We start from the raw sequence: 9,227 nt of genomic DNA, 5'->3' as shown, positions 1-9,227 counted from the left end.
ACCCACCCACTCTCTCACCAACCCACCGACTCTCTTGCCAACCCATCGACTCTCTCGCCAACCCATCCACTCACCCACAGGGAGACACAAGGAGACAAGGGGACCCACATGGTGTGAGAGTGTATCAGCATCATTGTGGTTGTTGTGGTGGTTATGTTGGTTGTTATGGTTGTGGTGGTTATGGTTATATTTGTGGCAGTAGTGTTTATACTTGTGGTTATGTAGCTCGTGGTTATGGTTATATTTGTGGTTATGGCGATTATGGTCGCAGTGATTGTGATTATATTTGTTGTGGTTATAACCCGCGATGTATTTCGTCGAGGATGGATGCCGCCGCGTGCAGGAGTTGGGCGAGGCGGGAGTGAGCCACCTGAAGCGCCCTCTCCGACGGTGGTGAGCCGCGCGGGCGGCCGGGCAATGAGCAGCTCGGCCGTCGTCGCTTCTCCTCCCCCTTCCGGGGCTGCCAACCCCGGTGGTGTTGAGTCGTCCTCCTCTTCCACTGGAGCCCTGGTACGAGTTTTTCTTCGCGTCTCCATTATAGCGATTCATCTTACTATTTGGCTACTTCTGACGCCAGTTGTAGTGGGTGGAACAGAGAGCGAGACTTCGTACCGAAAGAACCAAAGAGTATGAACTTATATGGTTTATTTAACCTATTTTTAGTGGTTTGCTACCATTCCCTTTGCACTCCTATCGTTTTTGTATTGTTTGTTGTGACGTTATGACCCCGTGCCCCCTACTGGCACATCTGTGATCAAAGAGCTTTATAGCTCATTGGATTCCTCCAGCACAGAATCAATACCGATTCTGATGAGACCGGAACGAACACGTTTGAATCGAATCGCGTACTTCGCTTTACTAAAATAGTTGTGGAATCGATTCTTGTGGAATCTGTTCTCGTGGAATCGAATCATCGATATTAATTACAGAGATTCACCATCGATATTAATTACAGACATTAATCAACGACGTCGCTAGGAGTATCGTGGTGCCGCTCTGCAAACCTTCGGGCTACTATCAAAGGTTTGTTCATGAAGCCATCCAGATATATAAACACAGACATAACTTCAACCGAGAAGATGGATACAAATTGAGTAATCATTGGAAGAATGTTATTAACCAGGTAAAACCTTAACTGCTTTATGGTGTTGCCTTAACTTTCCGCATCTCTATTTTCTTAAGCTTCCCACTCCCAGCCCCGCTCTCTTCAGCACTCCCCTCCTCATACCCCCCCCCCCCTCTCTATCTCTCCTCCCTGATCTTCCCCCCTTCTCTTACCTATATAGTCTCTTGTTTACAGCAGCTCTTTTGCCCACGTCGGCAATTGTTTCTTGCTGTGGTTTGTCCCACCTGATGATGGACGCTTGTGTTGCGCCCGAAACGTCGTGATTTAATTTATTGTATATTTTATGCCTATATGACTTTACCGAAAGAACCAAAGAGTATAGCCCAAGAGAGTTTGTGTAGGTGGGAGCGGTGGTGTAGCACAGTCGGGGGCACAGGTGGTGCATCGGCCAGTCATCTCAGTCAAGCAACCAATGGCAACCTGGGTCTGTCTGTCTGTGACCTCCTGCTGCCAGCGGGCGTTCGACGCTTCATGTGGCCTTAATCTGCACATAGCCTGGCACGAGCGCCGTGGTGACATCTCCACCACTTCGTGGCGAATGGCGGTTGTTGTTTATGGTCGTCTCGCGATTAGCACTACGCTGCACTACGAACCCAGCGACCCGAGTTCAATTCCCGCTCATGGCCAACACTGGTGACGATTCCGTTCCTGGGCCTCCCCTTGGTCAACTCAGCCTCAAATGAGTACCTGGTGCGTTGTGTAAACATCGCCACTGGGGAGATTAAGGCGGCCGGATGTGGTGCTGGCCACCTACCCCCCTTCGTGTATCAAAGGTGCTGCTCGTTAACAGCACTTGTACCCGACAGTCCTGTCGAAGGCTACATGGGGGATCTTTGTTTGGTGGTGCAGCTGAGGAGGCGCAACTGCACGGCGAGTACCTCTACCGCAAGGCGCAGGAGGCCAAGAAGATCCTCGTAGAGGAGAAGGCGCGGCTCAAGAGGGCGCTCGATGGTAACGGGCGGCGAGACGGATCTAGAGATGGGCTCGCGACGACAAGACGAACGAGAGACAGCGAGACAGACTAGAGACATTGAGACACGCAAGACAGACTAGAGACGGATCTAGAGACAATGAGACACGCAAGACGGACTAAGATGGGACAAAACGGTCTGACAATACAGGCGAGAAGACAACTGCGCGTGGAAAGCGTTTCCAAATGAATCCATGCGTGCGCATGATTTTTCTTCCTTGTTAATTCTCCCCTGCCCGCCCCCTACCCACTGCCCCCTGTCCCCCTGACGTCGTCACCGAAGAAAACCTGGTGCTGCCTACGGACCTGCGGTGGGAGGCGCTTGAACTCCAGAAGGCCGTGGAATTCGACCAGGGAGGGGAGGGTGATCTCACATCCCTCACCATCCCGTCTCCTCGCATCTCTCTCTCTCTTCCTTCCCGCGAGACTCTTGAGGCAGGGGGATAAGCGTCGCGCGTCTCCGCCCGCTAGACACGCCGAGTCGGCGCGCATCCCCGGCTCGCCGTCGGTCCTTCCTGCCAAGCGGTGGCACCGTGTTTTGCCGCGGAGGTTCGCGGTTCGAGAACGGCGGGCCCTCAACCCCCCCCCCCCCACCGGTTTAATGGGTTTAATGCAGCAGTTGCGTTGACCGTAAATACTGCACGGCAATTGCTTCCCAAGTGGACTTTGAAAAATCCCATGGCGTGAACGCGGCCGTGTGTGTGTGTGGTGGCTGGCGTAAATTTTGGTGGAATGTCGAATGAAGGCCGTGGTCACCACATAACGTGTGCTTCTGGAGCAGTCTTCCTTCTGCAGCGGTCTTCCTTACAATATTAGGAAGCCACTGGAGCTTTGCACTTTTAAATCATCGTCTAGATTGACAAACTCATTTCTTGAGAACTTCTTTTTGTGGTTAGTTTGTCACACTTCCGATTACCACGGTTGGTTACGTGCTGTAACAAAGAGGTTTAACATGCACTGACCCACTCATTCACTCACTCATCATTTTACTCAATTTACCCACTCACCTGCCATATCACCCACCCACTCTTGCAATTGGGACTCATCCAGGTCTCATTAGTGCTCAGCTCGCTACACAAAATCAACGCGATCACTGCAGAGTGATATTCTAAACCATTCCTGGTCGCTCCTTCCATCCACCCACACACACACCTTCACTCACCTGCACGGGGAAGTATGGCAAATGATAACCTACCCTCTCCGTCCCCCCTGCCCCATCTACCACCTCTTTCTATCCACCCCCCCCCCCCCGTGTCAGTAGGAGTGAGCAGCCACATGGATGACGAGTACCGCTGAGCCGGCGTGAAGGACCCACACATCATGGCGACGACCTCACGCGACCCCAGCTCCCTCCTCAAGCAGTTCATCAAGGTGCGGGCACGGGGTCACAGGGGCTACAGGGTTTGGGGTCACACGAGGAATGTGGGTCCTCGTGTATTGCATGTGTACAAGCGCGCAAAGACAGAGGTCCCCCATATAGCCTTAACAGGCTTTTGGGACAGGTGCTGTTTGCGAGGGTGTTGGTGGCTAGCACCACAACTGGCCACCTTTATCTCTCTGGTAATGTTTACACACCGCACTAGGTACTCATTTGAGGCTGAATTGATCTAGGGGAGGCCCAGGACCAGTTCAGATAATCGCCACTGGTGTTGGCCATGAACGGAAATCAACCTCGGGTCACTAGGTTTGTGGAGCAGCATGCTAACTGCTAAATTACCGCACACACACACATGTTCTCTATCGGCTTTAGAATCAGTTCCTTGCACCTCACACGAGCCGTGTCGACCAATCATCGGGCTTGTGCAGTGTGAGATAACTCGCATCCGTTGAGTTAACCAGAAGAAATCTGGTTGTTGATGAAAGGTGGAGGCTGTGTGGGGGGGGGGGTGGTCGTAAGTGGTGGAGCGTTGGACACTTTGGTTTGGTGCATGCAGCTTTTGTCAACTTCATTCCTCGCGATTCAGTCCACCTTTTCCCGATGACCGATCCCTTCCATTCATCGAAAATGTATCTACTGTAGCACTACGCACGGTCGGTGGTCACGGAAAGATGTACCATTGGGGGCGCCACTGTGGCGAGATGTTAACTCCCACACCTGGTATACAGGAGGTCGCAGGTTCAATCCTGACCCTGATGCCTGCTGTATATTTGGAGTTGCGTGCCTCTTTCCGAGGAGTCGCGTGGATTTCTCTCCAGGTCCTCCGGTTTTTCCCTCCGCATTTAGAATCGACGTCCGTTTAAGAGTATTTGGCTGCTATAAATTTCCACATGACGATAAGCCACTTAGTTGAACTATGATTTGTGGCCAGGTCGCTTCTGGAAAAGAGCTGCATAGCTCAGTGGGCCTTACCTGGTAAAATATAAATAGTAAAGTTTTTCCAATGGTGCATCCCAGTTGTGCCAACACGGGGTTTGGCGACCCCGTATACCGGTACGGCTCGGCTCAGCTTCCGCAATGGAAAAAACAAACAACACAACCCGAGTCGGATACAGTGGGAGGGCGGGGAGGTGGGGGGGCGAACGCAGCGTGGCTGGGACGGACGCCGGTGGGAAGAGCGGACTCGGCGTGTGACCGCTTGCTGTCATGTTACCACACCACCACCACCATCCCACCACCACCGCAGGAGAAGAAGCTGATCCTGCCGAACGCTCAGCCGATGAACCACGGAGGCCACAAGCTGCAGGCGCTGGTGTGGGCGTGCTGCGCCAATGCCGTCAACGACTTCATCGTCCTGCATGAGCACCGCGGTATGCCAGGCACGCGCACGCACCACAGTCGACAAAGCTCCCCCGTGTAGCCTTTAACAGGCTGTCAGGGCAAGTGCTGTTTGTCGAGCGACCTACGAAGGCCGGCAGGGCACACGGCGGGGTGGGTGGTGTGGTCATTACCGCATCTTCCCCTTTTGTCTCCCCACTGTCGATGCTTGGACACACCGGAAGTCGAAGTCAGGTCACCGGATTTGTAGTGTAATGAGATAGCCACTCCGCTCCCGCTCCCCGGTGTGATGCATGGTGTGACGTGTGTGATGCGGTGCAACAGACGGGGGATGGAGGTGTATTTAGCTGTGCGTACGATGTGCGGTGTGTAGTATGATGCTGCAGACGGGGAATTGTGGTGTCTTAACTGTGTATGTGGTGTGATGTGGTATGATGCCGCTGATGGAAGGGCAGTGTGTTTAACTCTCCAGTACAGTCTGTGTGACACCTGTGGTGTGTCTAACTTTCCGGCGTGCTGTTCATGTGACACGTGGTACGATGCCACGGTGTACTTGACACTCTCGAGCGTGGTGATGCGGCACGACATCCGGACGTGGACATGATGTCCGAGGCATTCCAACACCTCGTGATGCACAACTTCACGTCGCGACTCGGAAAGAGGGTGCGTGCGGGCACCGTGCCAGTCTCACCCACATCTTCCTCCCCCATCCCCAAAGCACAAAGATCCCTCGTATAGGCTATAACCCTTTCTCATTTCCATGATGTACATATACGTCGTCGAAACGGAACCGTAAGAAAAACTCAAGTATGTCTTCTGACCTGAAGACATACCGAGGCTCCCATAAGACCATGCGGGAGGGCGTGCGGCACAGTTTTGTTCCATAGAGTGCCGGTCGTGTCACTACGGTTTTCTGCGGTGAGGGCAACGCCTTTTAAAAACAGCAGCGCTACGCCTCTATAAATAAAATTAACACCGAGCCGCTCGCGCGTACCGAGATTCAGCGGTGGACGTGACACCTACCACCCGGCAACTTGCAGATGTCTCGGAATGGGAAAGAGTGAGCAGACTTTTGGGCCAGGTGCTGTGTGTCCGCCTGTATATTCGGAGTTTGCATGTTCTCCTCCTGGTCACTTTGATTTTTCTCCGGGTCCTCCGGGTTTTTCCCTACACATTTAGAAACTTGAATTTCGAGTATTTTGCTGCTATACATTTTTATGTGAAAAAGAGCTACATAGCTCAGTGGTAAAATAAAAATAGTTTCGTTTTACTTTAGTTTTCGAGCAACAGCACAGAGTTTTTATTTAACGCCATCTCTGAAGCTGAAGGCGCGTAATGTTGTTCATTTGTTAATGCATCCGCAGTTTTAAAAAGGGTGGCCGCTGGCCTCTAACTGGCAAACGTCTGCGAGGACGCGTAATGAGAGTCCAGCGCCGTCCGTGTAACTTGCCGCGACCCCTCCCGTGACGTCTCTGCCCCCCCCCCCCTCCTAACAGGCACAACGTCTACAAGCGCGACGGCAAGGACATCGAGTTGAAGGAGGTGGGACCGTGATTCGAGATGGAGCGTAAGTCTGCCTGACACATTGTTACTCGTCTCCACTTTACACCCCTGCAGAGGCGGTGGAAATTCCACATTCCTTGTGGACTTCCCTACGAAGTGGTTGTAAATTTTATCGACCCCTGAGAGGATGATGGGCTGAATGTAAGAGTCTAGCCTCGGGCTAGGTGGCCCGCGGGTGACTTGTAGAGCGGATCGGAACTTGAGTCGGTGGGGTCGCTGCTCTGGTCGCATTCGCTGTACCGTGACCCGACTCGCATTCCCCCACCCCGGATGCGATGTGTAAATTCAAAGATGATCGGACGTAATGCTGGCCACCCACACCCACCCCTTGGTGTGCCGTGCTGGCTTTCCTACATGCTAACACACGAACAGCGCTTTTCCCACGCCGTCTGTTAAAGGCTGCATGGGGGAATCTTTGCTTTTGTGTGTCGCGCAGTCTACGAGATTAAACTGGGCACGCTGGACAACGCGGCCACCGCCGAGGTGGAGTGGCCTTGGCGACCGTACATGAACACGGCGAAGAAGAGGAAGTTCCTGAGCGTGGAGTGAGGGAGGGGGGCGACTTCCCCCCCCCCCATGGGCCTTGGGGGAGGGGCATTGGGGGGAGGGTTTGTCCCTGGAAAGCCGGAGTTGGAGTCGAACCTCGCGGCGCTCTCCGCCGAGGCTCGAGACGTTGAGGAGAGGTCGCCGCGTGGATAGGGCAGTGCGTGAATCGCTGTTCCAACCCTCGTCACACACGCGCATTATACGCGTCACACACACATTGCGGATGTACATTTATCAAACACAAACATGCACATCGTCGCATGCGTCGCACACAGAAGCACACAATTGCACAAAAAGACAAAGGTACTCCGTATCGCCGTTAACAGATTGCTGGAGCAAGTGCTGTTAACGGGTAGCACCTATGATGGCCGGCATGGCACAGAAGTGGTTGTGTGGCCAGCCCCACGTCTGGCTGCCTTTGTCCTCCCCAGTTTTGCGATGTTATACACACCACACCACGTACTCAGATGGCTGAGTTCGTAGTGCGCTAACTGCTGCACCACCGCTCCCCAAACGGTGTACATACACGCGTACACAAAACGAAACATTAACATTTATTTAAGTAACAAAAAAGAAAATACCAAGTCAGGCAGATGGAGAAAGTGGCGTGTCGCCATGCACAGCACCGCTCTCGTAGCTACTCACCTAGGGTGGGAGCTCTTGGCTTCAATGCCACCTGGGATGTTTAGATGTGAAAACCTGCCATAAATAATATTTTGGGAAGTCACAAGCGCCTTAAGTTGCATCTCATCTCGACCATTTTAATGGGCACCCCCCCCCCCCCCCCCGTAGCTGTCCCCCTGTGGCACAAAATAAACTAACCTATTTTATTTTACCAGGTAAGGCCCACTCAGCTGTATAGCTCTCTTTCAGGAACGACCGGGCCACAAATGAAAGCGCTATAAAGTGGCTTGTCACGCAGAAATATATAGCAGCCAAATACTTTTAAACGCATGTTTCTAAATGTGGAGGGAAAAACCGAAGAACCCAGAGAAAAATCCACGCGGTCACGGGGAGAACATGCAAACTCCAGATATACAGGCGTCGGGATTTAACCCACGACCTCTATACCAGGCGAGGCCCCAAGGCGAATCAGCACTTGGCCTGCGAGCGGGTATTATTAGTCTGTCAGTACGGGGTAATGATTCCGGATTTCAGTCTCAATTGAAACTGAAATCTGGAACACTTTTGTCATATTTTGCTCGTATAAGTGTGTTCATAAAATACAAGTTTGGTCATTGAGAGAGTTATAAATGTCCTATACGCATTTCATGTTTATTGTGTTTATTGTATTTAATGTATGAAGAAAATACAAGTTTGTATATGCTACAGTATGTTTCACACGTTATTCAGTGACACTGCATATGACGGGCAATGTTTGGGGCAATCGGCCTTCAACATGGAAAATACATCGAGGCCACATGACCCGTGGCCACCGCCACTTCAACCGTGGCCCCACCACTTCAACCGTGGCCCCATTGGCACGTTGATGTGTGGCTCTGCCTTCACCTGTGGTGAGAATGAGACCAGAAAATTTACAGGAGGCCGACTCCATATGAGTCCGTCACGCTCTGGATCTCGCTAATGGGACGTCGGATGAAAATAAAACATGGAAGCGACAAGTTTCTTCTCTGGCGAGGACATTCCCACAAGATTGGCGCCTTTCCCAATTAATGGAATTTAATGCCCCAACATCACCCTGATCCAAACCAGCGGGAGCTGAAATCTTCCAGAAGGTTCAGGATTTATTGGTACAATCGTTCGGATGTTGGTGTCCGCATGGACTTGCATTTAAAACCCCCGGTCCGCTTGACGTCTTTTAAACAATACCTGTGGTCGGGTCCGCTCCCCCACCTTTCTATCCCCTGCTTTTTTTTTATAACCGGTGTAGTATATGTTGACGGTGTGTGCGTGTATCACAACGCGATGTAACCGGGCCCTCGAATTGCCTCAAGAAATGAATAAATAAACACCTGTCGCTTTGCTGTTGTGATGTCACCACGAGGCGCCGAATGACGGTGGGACGGCGTCGTCGCACTCGTCGAGTGGACAAGGGCTCCGTGAAATGACGGTGCGGATTGCGCCAAGCGTATAGTGGTCGCCGATTGCGCGCCCCTGTGGCTCGACCACTCGTGGGTCCACCTCAAAGTTCCTGTGCCCATTTGAACCTCATTGCCTGCGATGATGCTGCTGCTGGCATGGAAGAACACATGTGGCGCCCTCTTGTCTCTCCATGTTGTCTTTCACGTCCCATCGCAGTTTTCAAGTCACTTGATGTTTACAGCCTCCGGTAAGGAGGCAGTGAG

General features: G+C 52.3%; 1 long non-coding RNA gene across 2 annotated transcripts; it reads left to right on the top strand.

The window, feature by feature from the left end:
• Positions 1-1,634: 1,634 nt before the first annotated feature.
• LOC142905861 (uncharacterized) lies at positions 1,635-8,904 on the top strand. Of its 2 annotated transcripts, XR_012929865.1 has the most exons (6): positions 1,635-2,460; positions 3,358-3,467; positions 4,721-4,844; positions 5,380-5,475; positions 6,309-6,379; positions 6,812-8,904. It is a non-coding gene; the product is annotated as an uncharacterized LOC142905861 (long non-coding RNA). The 2 variants fall into 2 exon arrangements; XR_012929864.1 differs by lacking the exon at positions 1,635-2,460 and having other exon boundaries at positions 2,721-3,467.
• Positions 8,905-9,227: the final 323 nt, after the last annotated feature.

This window comes from Petromyzon marinus, chromosome 59 (assembly GCF_048934315.1).
Source record: "Petromyzon marinus isolate PM22_M1 ecotype Great Lakes invasive population chromosome 59, UKy_Petmar_22M1.pri1.0, whole genome shotgun sequence".
Lineage (NCBI taxonomy): Eukaryota > Metazoa > Chordata > Hyperoartia > Petromyzontiformes > Petromyzontidae > Petromyzon > Petromyzon marinus.
Note: the sequence above shows the minus strand (reverse complement) of the source record. Positions and strands in the feature narration are given on the sequence as shown.